This window comes from Ranitomeya variabilis, chromosome 3 (genome assembly GCF_051348905.1).
Source record: "Ranitomeya variabilis isolate aRanVar5 chromosome 3, aRanVar5.hap1, whole genome shotgun sequence".
Classification (NCBI taxonomy): domain Eukaryota; kingdom Metazoa; phylum Chordata; class Amphibia; order Anura; family Dendrobatidae; genus Ranitomeya; species Ranitomeya variabilis.
The window spans coordinates 702,552,855-702,566,286 of record NC_135234.1 but is presented as its reverse complement, the minus strand read 5'-3'; the positions used below and the strand labels follow the sequence as shown (position 1 = coordinate 702,566,286).

At 46.0% G+C, this 13,432-nt stretch overlaps 1 protein-coding gene across 1 annotated transcript in view; it reads right to left on the bottom strand.

The window, feature by feature from the left end:
- SPART (spartin) overlaps positions 1-493 on the bottom strand; it is a 55,861-nt gene extending 55,368 nt beyond the window's left edge. The window contains exon 1 of the mRNA XM_077298206.1: positions 139-493. The gene's annotated coding sequence lies outside the window, so the exon portion shown is untranslated. The remainder of the gene's footprint in view (positions 1-138) is intronic.
- Between the last annotated feature and the right edge of the window lie 12,939 nt (positions 494-13,432).

The following is a 13,432-nucleotide window of genomic DNA, read 5'->3' as shown; positions in this document are numbered from 1 at the left end:
GTTATGTGCATGTGGAACTAGTTTAAGGCTGGATTCAGACGTATTGGTTTTTAGTCGCAGAAAATGGAAGAAAAGATGCCACATACGAACACGCTGAAAGAAAGTCGTCACAAAACAACGCTACCCGAGTCCGCTCACCCTCAGCAATGCAAAGATGACATGGCCGTGCACTTGTTCAATATTTTGATACTTCCTTTAACTGCTTCAGTTGGAAAACTAAAGGAAGTGACATGTTCATTCTGCTGGCGGCTTTTGCTCCGAGTCCTCCTGTTATGAAGATGCCGGGTGAAGGCGACAATGGCAAAACCGCCACAAAATCGACCGTATAAATCACTGGCTACCTCCTGAAGTGGTTTCACCTGGGAAAACGCACTCTGCGCCGGCGTCTAAAGACACTGTGTGCATATAACCGCCGAGAGGAAACTCCAAAATCCTCCTAAAAAATCAAAACTCCTCAAAAACGTGGAGTTTCCACTCTAAAAACTCAATGTGAACATACTCCAAAGCTGCTTTCACATGCGCTGTATTCACAGACCAACCACTGGGTCTCCGGACCTGGACTAACTGCCTCACATGTGCCTATGAGGGCAGGAGACGATGCGGTTAGGCCCAGCATGGTTTGTGTTTCACGGCCATGTGACACTGCCGCTTAGGCCACATTCACATGTTCAGTTTACATCAGTATTTGGTCAGTATTTTACCTCAGAATCTATAAGCCAAAACCAGGAGCGGGTGATAAATACAGAAGTGGTGACGTGTTTCTAATATACTTTTCCTCTGATTGTTTGTCAGCCAAAACCAGGAGTGGAACACTGATGTGAAATACTGACCAAACACTGAATGTGTGCACGTCTGTACGAGGCCTTTAGGGTTCATACTCATCTGTATGAAAAACGGGCGAGTGCAATCAAATAAAAAATCGGATTGCACTCTGACCAATGTTATTCAGTGATTTCCTGCTCATCTGTGATTTTCTTCTCATCTCACATCGGACTGAGAACATAAAGCAGAATGCTGCAATTGTCCTTGTGGCAAGTGAGTGCCGTCCAATTTTCACGCACGCATCCCATTTAAAACCCGACATTTCATCAGCCGAGTACAGTAATTTCCCTGTGTGTCCAGTGAGAACAGAATAGATATACACATAGAATAAATATTTCATTCAATAGATATTTTATTTAATGATGCCAAAATGTTGTAAGAACTTGAGAGATATTTTAGTGAAAAGTCACTATGTTCCACCAACATCAAACCCCTTTGGGTCAAAAGGACCCACTAATGGTTGTTATCCGAGCGGGCACTGTCTGGCCTGCACCAGTGTCTCTCGCAGCATTACCTCTGCCTCTGAGGAACGTGAATATACCATCAATCACCACATCTCATGCGGAAGTTCCTATGTTGTCTACTATGCAACATCTGGTTGCGGGAAAATATACATAGGACTTAGGTCGAGAGAATTACTGATAAGGGTCAGAGAGCATGTGAGAGACCTTGGTGCAGCGAAGACAGAGGTGGACACTACAACATTTTTAAATTTATGACAGGAGTAATCCCAAGACCTTTATGGTTCGTGGCAACGACACCATCCATGTATACGTGGGGTCAACATCAAGAAAATTCTGGCTCAAGGAGAGACTAAATGGAATGCTAAATTGGTAACAATGACCCCCAATGGATTAAATGAATCCTTGAGCTTCACCTCCTGTCTTTAAATCTATAGTATTTTTTTATGTTCTTTTTTAATTGGGTTATTTTTGTTTTTATTTTTCTTTTTTCATGGTGTTGGCTGTTCCTCCTTCTACAGTTCAAGTATCTTCTTACCCACTAAGGCTACTTTCACACTAGCGTTTTTTTTGGCATACGTCGCAATGCGTCGTTTTGGCGAAAAAACGCATCCTGCAAAGTTGTCTGCAGGATGCGTTTTTCCCCATAGATTTACATTGGCGACGCATTGCGACGTATGCACACGCCGGAACTCCGCCCCCACCTCCCCGCACCTCACAATGGGGCAGCGGATGGGTGGAAAAACAGCATCCGCTGCCCCCGTTGTGCAGCGCATTCACTGCTAGTGTCGGTCCGACACACTGCGACGGGCCGAGTACGACGCTAGTGTGAAAGTAGCCTAATTCTATCTCTTGAATGTTGGACTGACTATGGATTACCTCTGACATAGATGCATTTGGAGGGCTGGAGGGCATGACATTCAATTCACAGCTCCTGGAACATATATTGTTGTTATATATATGCATTAATGATCTGTGGGAACTGGTTTGTTGTTACATTATACCACTTTTGTGTATTCACCTGGGTATTTAACTTGTCATAGCCTGTGGTGTGCACTGTTATGACCCCAATGGCAGAGGGTCTCAGAATTTATAACCAAGTCTGCAAACACAAAAAACCAGCTCATAGGGCAGTGGTAACTAGGCTGACCGTATACCTGAACCTAACACCACAAATAGCAGCAGCCGGGGAACGTACCTACGTTGGTTCTAGACGTCTCGCGCCAGCCGGAGAACTAACTAACCCTAGAGGGAAAAGATAGACCTTTCTTGCCTCCAGAGAAAAGACCCCAAAAGTTGGATACAAGCCCCCAACAAATAATAACGGTGAGGTAAGAAGAAAAGACAAACGCAAGGATGAACTAGGTTTTTTAGCAAAGAGAGGCCCACTGACTAATAGCAGAATATAGGAAGATGACTTATACTGTCAGCAAAAACCCTATCAAAATTTCCACGCTGAATATTCAAGAACCCCCGAACCGTCTAACGGCACGGGGGGAGAATATCAGCCCCCTAGAGCTTCCAGCTATATCAGGAATCACATTTGGTACAAGCTGGACAGAAATAAGAGCAAATGCAAATAACCAAAAAATAAGGAAGCAGGACTTAGCTTATTTTGCAAGAACCAGGACCAGCAGACAGGAGCAAACAGAAAGGAACTGATTACAACGATGCCAGGCACCAGACTGAAAATCCAGGAAGCTTAAATAGCAACACCCCTGGACTAACGAGCCAGGTGGGTACCAAGCTAAAGAAAGAAGCTCAAAGTGTCATGTGTTGTGATCCGCTTTTTGGCTCCCCTAGTGGTGACTGGTGGTACTGGAGACTTGTGTGTTCTTTTCTGCCTCAGCTCACCTGCTTCCATCAGTTTTGGGAGTTCCCTATTTAGCCTTGCTCTCCAGTCACTTCCTTGCCGGTCATCATTGTAACCTGAGTCTTTCAGTTGCATGTTCCTGCTACCAGTCTGCTGATCAGCTAAGTGGACTCTTGTCCTTTTTGTTTTGTATTTTTTGTCCAGTTTACAGTTTGTCATTTCCTGTTACTGGAAGCTCTTGTGGACTGAAATTGCCACTCCTGTGTCATGAGTTGACACAGGAGTCTTAAAGTAATTTCAGGATGGGTTTTTGAAAGGGTTTTTTCAGCTGACCGTGAAGTCCTCTTTTGTATCCTTCCTCTATCTAGTAAGTGGACCTCGCTTTGCTAAATCTACCTTCATACTGTGTATGTCTTTTCCTCTGAACTCACCGTTAATATATGTGGGGGCTACTATCATCTTTGGGGAATTTCACTAGAGGTAAGCCAGGTATGTTCCTTCCTCTTCCAGGCGTAGTTAGTTCTCCAGCTGGCGCATGGCATCTAGGCAGCCGTAGGAATGCTTCCTGGCTACTGTTAGTTGTGTGGTAGATTTAGGTCACGGTCAGCTTGAGTTTCCATCACCCGAGGGCTAGTCTGTTATTTTGTGTTTCTGATGTTCCCATGCCATTGGGGAATCATGACAGTATGACCGGACACTGTTAAAGTAATTGGCAGAAGAAAGGAGAGTAAAAGAAGTCTGTAGATTTTTTATTTTTTTTTCCTTTTCCTCACATGTTTGCTACTTAGTTGGCTCAGTTGTATTTCTGCTCTATTTACAGCCTTGCCTTTCTCTCCTTCTAATCCTTGAATGGCTCTGATCTCTCCGGTTTAAGGATGGACTCTCAGAGTTTGGCTGCAGGTTTAAATAATCTTGCTACGAAGGTTCAGAATTTACAAGATTATGTTATACGTACTCCTATTTCTGAACCTAAGATTCCTACACCAGAGGTATTTTCCGGAGATAGATCTCGGTTTCTGAATTTCAAATGTAATTGTAAATTATTCCTTTCTCTCAGACCTCACTCCTCTGGAGATCCTGTTCAGCAGGTTAAGATTGTGATTTCTTTGCTGCGAGGTGACCCTCAAAATTGGGCATTTTCATTGACACCAGGGGATCCTGCGTTGCTCAATGTGGTTGCGTTTTTTCTGGCTTTAGGGTTGCTGTATGAGGAACCTAATTTGGAGATTCAAGCTGAAAAAGCTTTAATAGCCCTGTCTCAAGGGCAAGATGAAGCTGAGATATACTGCCACAAATTTCGTAAATGGTCTGTGCTTACTCAGTGGAATGAGTGTGCCCTAGTGGTAATTTTCAGAGAAGGCCTTTCTGATGCCGTTAAGGATGTCATGGTGGGGTTTCCTACGCCCACAGGTCTGAATGAGTCCATCACAATGGTGATTCAGATTGATCGGCGTTTGCGGGAGCGCAAACCCGTGCACCATTTGGTGGTATCTTCTGAAGGGACGCCAGAGAAAATGCAATGTGACAGAATTCTGTCAAGAAGCGAGCGGCAGAATTATAGGCGCAAAAATGGCTTGTGCTTCTACTGTGGTGATTCCGCGCATGTTATATCAGCATGCTCTAAACGTACTAGGAAGGTTGACAAGTCTGTTTCTATTGGCACTTTACAGTCTAAATTTCTTCTGTCTGTAACTCTGATTTGTTCATTATCAGTTATTACCGTGGATGCCTATGTGGACTCTGGCGCCGCTCTGAGTCTCATGGATTGGTCCTTCGCCAGGCGCTGTGGGTTTGATTTGGAGCCTCTGGAAGTTCCTATACCTCTGAAGGGTATTGATTCTACACCTCTGGCTTGTAATAGACCACAGTTCTGGACGCAAGTGACTATGCGTATGACTCCAGACCATCAGGAGATGATTCGCTTCCTCGTGTTGCATAATTTACATGATGTGTTAGTGCTTGGATTACCATGGTTGCAATCTCATAACCCAGTACTGGACTGGAAAACTATGTCTGTGTTAAGCTGGGGATGTCGGGGGGCTCATGGGGACATACCTTTGGTTTCTATCTCGTCATTTATTCCCTCTGAGGTTCCGGCATTTTTGTCGGATTTTGGGGATATTTTTGAAGAGCCTAAAATTGGTTCTCTCCCTCCCCACAGAGAGTGTGATTGCGCCATAGATCTGATTCCAGGCAGTAAATTTCCAAAGGGTCGTTTGTTTAACCTATCTGTACCTGAACATGCTGCTATGCGCGAGTATATTAAGGAGTCCCTGGAAAGGGGACATATTCGTCCTTCTTCATCTCCTTTAGGAGCTGGGTTTTTCTTTGTCTCTAAAAAGGATGGCTCGCTGAGGCCTTGTATTGATTATCGACTCCTGAATAAAATTACTGTCAAATATCAGTATCCGTTGCCGCTGCTTACTGATTTGTTTGCTCGCATAAGGGGGGCTAAGTGGTTCTCCAAGATTGATCTCCGTGGGGCGTATAATTTGGTGCGAATTAAGCAAGGGGATGAGTGGAAAACCGCATTTAATACGCCTGAGGGCCACTTTGAGTATTTAGTAATGCCTTTCGGCCTTTCTAATGCACCTTCAGTTTTTCAGTCCTTTATGCATGATATTTTCCGTGAATATCTGGATAAATTTATGATTGTGTATTTGGACGATATTTTGATTTTTTCTGAGGACTGGGAGTCTCATGTTCAGCAGGTCAGGAGGGTTTTTCAGGTCTTGCGGGAGAATTCTCTGTGTGTAAAGGGTTCTAAGTGTGTTTTTGGGGTTCAAAAGATTTCCTTTTTGGGGTACATTTTTTCCCCTTCTTCTGTTGAGATGGACCCTGTCAAGGTTCGGGCTATTTGTGACTGGACGCAGCCTACTTCTCTAAAGGGTCTTCAGAAGTTCTTGGGCTTTGCTAATTTTTATCGTCGATTTATAACTGGTTTTTCTGGTGTTGCTAAGCCTCTTACGGATTTGACTAAGAAGGGTGCTGATGTTGCCAATTGGTCCTCTGCCGCTGTGGAGGCCTTTCGGGAACTTAAGCGCCGCTTTTCGTCTGCCCCTGTGTTGCGCCAGCCTGATGTCTCTCTCCCCTTTCAGGTTGAGGTCGATGCTTCCGAGATCGGAGCGGGGGCGGTTTTGTCGCAGAAAAGTTCCGATTGCTCAGTGATGAGACCTTGTGCGTTCTTTTCTCGAAAATTTTCTGCCGCCGAAAGAAATTATGATGTCGGAAATCGGGAGCTTTTGGCCATGAAGTGGGCATTTGAGGAGTGGCGTCATTGGCTTGAGGGTGCTAGACATCAGGTGGTGGTTTTGACTGATCACAAGAATCTGATTTATCTTGAGTCTGCCAGGCGCCTGAATCCTAGACAGGCGCGCTGGTCGTTGTTTTTCTCTCGGTTTAATTTTGTGGTCTTATATCTGCCAGGTTCTAGGAATGTGAAGGCAGATGCCCTTTCTAGGAGTTTTGAGCCTGATTCCCCTGGTGATTCGGAACCTACAGGTATCCTTAAGGATGGGGTGATATTGTCCGCTATTTCCCCAGATCTGCGACGTGCTTTGCAAGAGTTTCAGGCGGATAGACCTGATCGCTGTCCACCTGGTAGACTGTTTGTTCCTGATGATTGGACCAGTAGAGTCATCTCGGAGGTTCATTCTTCTACGCTGGCGGGTCATCCTGGAATTTTTGGTACCAGGGATTTGGTGGCTAGATCCTTCTGGTGGCCATCTCTGTCTCGAGATGTGCGTGTTTTTGTGCAGTCTTGTGATGTGTGTGCTCGGGCCAAGCCTTGTTGTTCTAGGGCTAGCGGGTTGTTGTTGCCCTTGCCTATTCCGAAGAGGCCTTGGACGCACATCTCGATGGACTTTATTTCTGATCTTCCTGTCTCTCAGAGGATGTCTGTTATCTGGGTGGTGTGTGACCGTTTTTCTAAGATGGTTCATTTGGTGCCATTGCCGAAGTTGCCTTCCTCGTCTGAGTTGGTACCTTTGTTTTTTCAAAATGTGGTTCGCTTGCATGGTATTCCTGAAAATATCGTTTCTGATAGGGGTACCCAGTTCGTTTCTAGATTTTGGCGGGCATTCTGTGCCAGGTTGGGCATTGATTTGTCTTTTTCGTCTGCCTTCCATCCTCAGACTAATGGCCAGACGGAGCGAACTAATCAGACTTTGGAGACGTATTTGAGGTGTTTTGTGTCTGCGGATCAGGATGATTGGGTTGCCTTTTTGCCGTTGGCGGAGTTTGCTCTTAATAATCGGGCTAGTTCGGCCACTTTGGTTTCCCCTTTCTTTTGCAATTCGGGGTTTCATCCCCGTTTTTCTTCTGGTCAGGCGGAGTCTTCGGATTGTCCTGGAGTAGATGCTGTGGTGGATCGGTTGTATCGGATTTGGGAACAAGTGGTGGACAATTTGAATTTGTCCCAGGAGAGGACTCAGCGGTTTGCTAACCGCCAGCGTCGGGTTGGTCCTCGCCTTCGTGTTGGGGACTTGGTGTGGTTGTCTTCCCGTTTTGTCCCAATGAGGGTTTCTTCTCCTAAATTTAAGCCTCGGTTCATCGGTCCCTATAGGATTTTGGAGATTATTAACCCTGTTTCCTTTCGTTTGGACCTCCCGGCATCTTTCGCTATCCATAATGTGTTCCATCGGTCGTTGTTGCGGAGATACGAGGTGCCGGTGGTTCCTTCTGCTGAGCCTCCTGCTCCTGTGCTGGTTGAGGGTGAATTGGAGTACGTTATAGAGAAGATCTTGGACTCCCGTATTTCCAGGCGGAGACTCCAGTATCTGGTTAAATGGAAGGGCTATGGTCAGGAAGATAATTCTTGGGTAACTGCCTCTGATGTTCATGCCTCGGATTTGGTTCGTGCCTTTCATAGGGCTCATCCAGGTCGCCCTGGCGGGTCTTGTGAGGGTTCGGTGCCCCCTCCTTAAGGGGGGGGTACTGTTGTGATCTGCTTTTTGGCTCCCCTAGTGGTGGCTGGTGGTACTGGAGACTTGTGTGTTCTTTTCTGCCTCAGCTCACCTGCTTCCATCAGTTTTGGGAGTTCCCTATTTAGCCTTGCTCTCCAGTCACTTCCTTGCCGGTCATCATTGTAACCTGAGTCTTTCAGTTGCATGTTCCTGCTACCAGTCTGCTGATCAGCTAAGTGGACTCTTGTCCTTTTTGTTTTGTATTTTTTGTCCAGTTTACAGTTTGTCATTTCCTGTTACTGGAAGCTCTTGTGGACTGAAATTGCCACTCCTGTGTCATGAGTTGACACAGGAGTCTTAAAGTAATTTCAGGATTGGTTTTTGAAAGGGTTTTTTCAGCTGACCGTGAAGTCCTCTTTTGTATCCTTCCTCTATCTAGTAAGTGGACCTCGCTTTGCTAAATCTACCTTCATACTGTGTATGTCTTTTCCTCTGAACTCACCGTTAATATATGTGGGGGCTACTATCATCTTTGGGGAATTTCACTAGAGGTAAGCCAGGTCTGTTCCTTTCTCTTCCAGGCGTAGTTAGTTCTCCGGCTGGCGCATGGCATCTAGGCAGCCGTAGGAATGCTTCCTGGCTACTGTTAGTTGTGTGGTAGATTTAGGTCACGGTCAGCTTGAGTTTCCATCACCCGAGGGCTAGTCTGTTATTTTGTGTTTCTGATGTTCCCATGCCATTGGGGAATCATGACAGTCATGTCGCTAGTGACCACAAGAGGGAGCCAAAAAGTCCAATTCACAACAGTACCCCCCCCTTAAGGAGGGGTCACCGAACCCTCACCAAGACCACCAGGACGATCAGGATGAGCAGCGTGAAAGGCACGAACTAAATCGGCCGCATGAACATCAGAGGCAACCACCCAGGAATTATCCTCCTGACCATAGCCCTTCCACTTGACCAGATACTGAAGCCTCCGTCTGGAGAGACGAGAATCCAAGATCTTCTCCACCACGTACTCCAACTCGCCCTCAACCAACACCGGAGCAGGAGGCTCAACAGAAGGAACCACAGGCACAACGTAGTGCCGCAACAAAGACCTATGGAACACGTTGTGAATGGCAAACGACACAGGAAGATCCAAGCGAAAGGACACTGGATTAAGGATTTCCAAAATCTTATAAGGACCGATGAAGCGAGGCTTAAATTTAGGAGAGGAGACCTTCATAGGAACAAACTGAGAAGACAGCCACACCAAATCCCCAACACGAAGTCGGGGACCCACACCGCGGCGGCGGTTGGCAAAACGCTGAGCCTTCTCCTGTGACAACTTTAGGTTGTCCACCACGATTCCAGATCCGCTGCAACCTATCCACCACAGAATCTACCCCAGGACAGTCAGAGGGCTCAACATATCCCGAGGAAAAACGAGGATGAAAACCAGAGTTGCAGAAAAATGGCGAAACCAAAGTAGCGGAACTAGCCCGATTATTAAGGGCAAACTCAGCCAATGGCAAGAAGGTCACCCAATCATCCTGATCTGCAGAAACAAAACACCTCAAATAAGCCTCTAGAGTCTGATTTGTTCGCTCCGTTTGGCCATTAGTCTGAGGATGAAAGGCAGACGAAAATGACAAATCAATGCCCATCTTAGCACAAAAGGATCGCCAGAACCTGGAAACAAACTGGGATCCTCTGTCAGACACAATATTCTCAGGAATGCCGTGCAAGCGAACCACATTCTGAAAGAATAAAGGAACCAGATCGGAAGAGGAAGGCAGCTTAGGCAAGGACACCAAATGGACCATCTTGGAAAAGCGATCACATACCACCCAGATGACAGACATGCCCTGAGACACCGGAAGATCTGAAATGAAATCCATGGAAATGTGTGTCCAAGGCCTCTTCGGGACAGGTAAAGGCAAGAGCAACCCGCTGGCACGAGAACAGCAAGGCTTAGCTCGAGCACAAGTCCCACAGGACTGCACAAATGACCGCACATCCCTTGACAAGGAAGGCCACCAAAAGGACCTAGCCACCAAATCTCTGGTGCCAAAAATTCCCGGATGCCCTGCCAACACCGAGGAATGAACCTCGGAAATGACTCTGCTGGTCCATTTATCAGGAACAAACAGTCTGTCAGGTGGACAAGAGTCAGGTCTACCAGCCTGAAATCTCTGCAACACACGTCGCAAATCCGGAGAAATGGCTGACAAGATTACTCCCTCTTTAAGAATACCAGCTGGCTCTGAAACTCCAGGAGAGTCAGGCACAAAGCTCCTTGAAAGAGCATCAGCCTTCACATTCTTTGAACCTGGTAGGTACGAGACCACAAAGTCAAAACGGGAGAAAAACAATGACCAACGGGCCTGTCTAGGATTCAGGCGTTTAGCAGACTCGAGATACATCAGATTCTTGTGATCAGTCAAGACCACCACACGATGCTTAGCACCCTCGAGCCAATGACGCCACTCCTCAAATGCCCACTTCATGGCCAACAACTCCCGATTGCCAACATCATAGTTCCGCTCAGCAGGCGAAAACTTCCTAGAAAAAAAAGGACATGGTCTCATTACAGAGCAACCAGGGCCTCTCTGCGACAAAACGGCCCCTTCCCCGATCTCAGAAGCATCCACTTCAACCTGAAAGGGAAGTGAGACATCAGGCTGGCACAAAACAGGCGCCGAAGTAAACCGGCGCTTCAGCTCTTGGAAAGCTTCCACGGCTGCAGGAGCCCAGTTAGCAACATCAGAACCTTTCTTGGTCATATCCGTCAAAGGTTTAACAACGCTAGAAAAGTTAGCGATAAAACGACGGTAGAAGTTAGCAAAACCCAAGAACTTCTGAAGACTCTTAACTGACGTGGGTTGAGTCCAATCATGAATAGCTCGGACCTTGACTGGGTCCATCTCCACCGCAGAAGGGGAAAAAATAAAACCCAAAAAGGGAACCTTCTGTACTCCAAAGAGACACTTTGAGCCCTTAACGAACAAAGCATTCTCACGCAAAACCTGAAACACCGTCCTGACCTGCTTAACATGGGAGTCCCAATCATCAGAAAAAAACCAGAATATCATCCAGATAAACAATCATAAATTTATCCAGATACTTCCGGAAGATATCATGCATAAAGGACTGAAAAACTGAAGGAGCATTAGAGAGCCCAAAAGGCATCACCAAGTACTCAAAATGACCTTCGGGCGTATTAAATGCAGTTTTCCATTCATCTCCTTGCTTAATGCACACAAGGTTGTACGCACCACGAAGATCTATCTTGGTGAACCACTTGGCACCCTTAATCCGGGCAAACAAGTCTGACAACAGAGGCAAAGGATACTGAAATTTAACAGTGATTTTATTCAGAAGCCGATAGTCTATACAAGGTCTCAAAGATCCGTCCTTCTTGGCCACAAAAAAGAATCCCGCACCAAGAGGGGAAGAGGATGGACGGATATGCCCCTTCTCCAGAGACTCCTTGATATACGAACGCATTGCGGTATGCTCAGGTACAGACAGATTAAATAATCTTCCCTTAGGAAATTTACTACCTGGAATCAAATCTATAGCGCAGTCACAATCCCTATGAGGAGGAAGAGCACTGGACCTGGACTCGCTGAAAACATCCTGATAATCAGACAAATACTCAGGAACTTCCGAAGGAGTAGAGGAAGCAATAGACACCGGCGGGGAATCGCCATGAATTCCCTGACAGCCCCAACTTGACATTGACATTGCCTTCCAATCCAAAACTGGATTATGGGTCTGTAACCATAGCAGACCCAAAACGACCAAATCATGCATTTTATGCAGAACAAGAAAACGAATCACCTCCCGATGTTCAGGAGTCATGCACATGGTTACCTGTGTCCAAAACTGCGGCTTATTTTCCGCCAATGGCGTAGCATCAATACCTCTAAGAGGGATAGGATTTACCAACGGCTCAAGTACAAAACCACAGCGCTTGGCAAATGACAGATCCATAAGACTCAGGGCAGCACCTGAATCCACAAACGCCATAGCAGGGTAGGAAGACAATGAGCAAATTAAAGTCACAGACAAAATAAATTTAGGTTGCAGATTACCAATGGCGACAGGACTAACAACCCTTGTTAGGCGTTTAGAGCATGCTGATATAACATGTGTAGAATCACCACAGTAAAAACACAACCCATTCAGACGTCTATGATTTTTCGGTTCATTTCTAGTCTGAATTCTACCACATTGCATTAAATCAGGTGTTTGTTCAGACAACACCACCAGAGGATTAGCGGCTTTGCGCTCCCGCAAACGCCGGTCAATCTGAATAGCCAGCGCCATGGAATCATTTAGACTTGTAGGAATGGAGAAACCCACCATCACATTCTTAATGGCTTCAGAAAGGCCATTTCTGAAATTTGCGGCCAGAGCACACTCATTCCACTGAGTAAGCACGGACCATTTCCGAAATTTTTGGCAATACACTTCAGCTTCATCCTGGCCCTGAGAGATAGCCAGCAAGGCTTTTTCTGCCTGAATTTCAAGATTGGGTTCCTCGTAAAGCAACCCGAGCGCCAGAAAAAACGCATCAATATTTGCCAATGCCGGATCTCCTGGCGCTAACGAGAAAGCCCAATCCTGAGGGTCGCCCCGCAAGAAAGAGATAACAATTTTAACTTGCTGAGCTGAGTCTCCAGACGAACGGGGTCTCAGAGATAGAAACAATTTACAATTATTCCTGAAATTCCTAAACTTAAATCGGTCTCCAGAAAACAGTTCAGGAATAGGTATTTTAGGTTCTGACATAGGACTACTGGTAACAAAATCTTGAATACCCTGCACACGAGCAGCAAGCTGATCCACACTAGTAATCAAGGTCTGGACATTCATGTCTGCAGCAAGCTCAAGCCACTCTGAGGTAAAGGGGAGGAAGAAAGAAAAAAAAAAAAAAAAACTCAGAATTTCCTTTCTTATTATCCCACTTCTGCAATGCATTAAACATTCACCTTTGGCCTGGCATACTGTTATGACCCCAATGGCAGAGGGTCTCAGAATTTATAACCAAGTCTGCAAACACAAAAAACCAGCTCATAGGGCAGTGGTAACTAGGCTGACCGTATACCTGAACCTAGCACCACAAATAGCAGCAGCCGGGGAACGTACCTACGTTGGTTCTAGACGTCTCGCGCCAGCCGGAGAACTAACTAACCCTAGAAGGGAAAAGATAGACCTTTCTTGCCTCCAGAGAGAAGACCCCAAAAGTTGGATACAAGCCCCCAACAAATAATAACGGTGAAGTAAGAAGAAAAGACAAACGCAAGGATGAACTAGGTTTTTTAGCAAAGAGAGGCCCACTGACTAATAGCAGAATATAGGAAGATGACTTATACTGTCAGCAAAAACCCTATCAAAATTTCCACGCTGAATATTCAAGAACCCCCGAACCGTCTAACGGC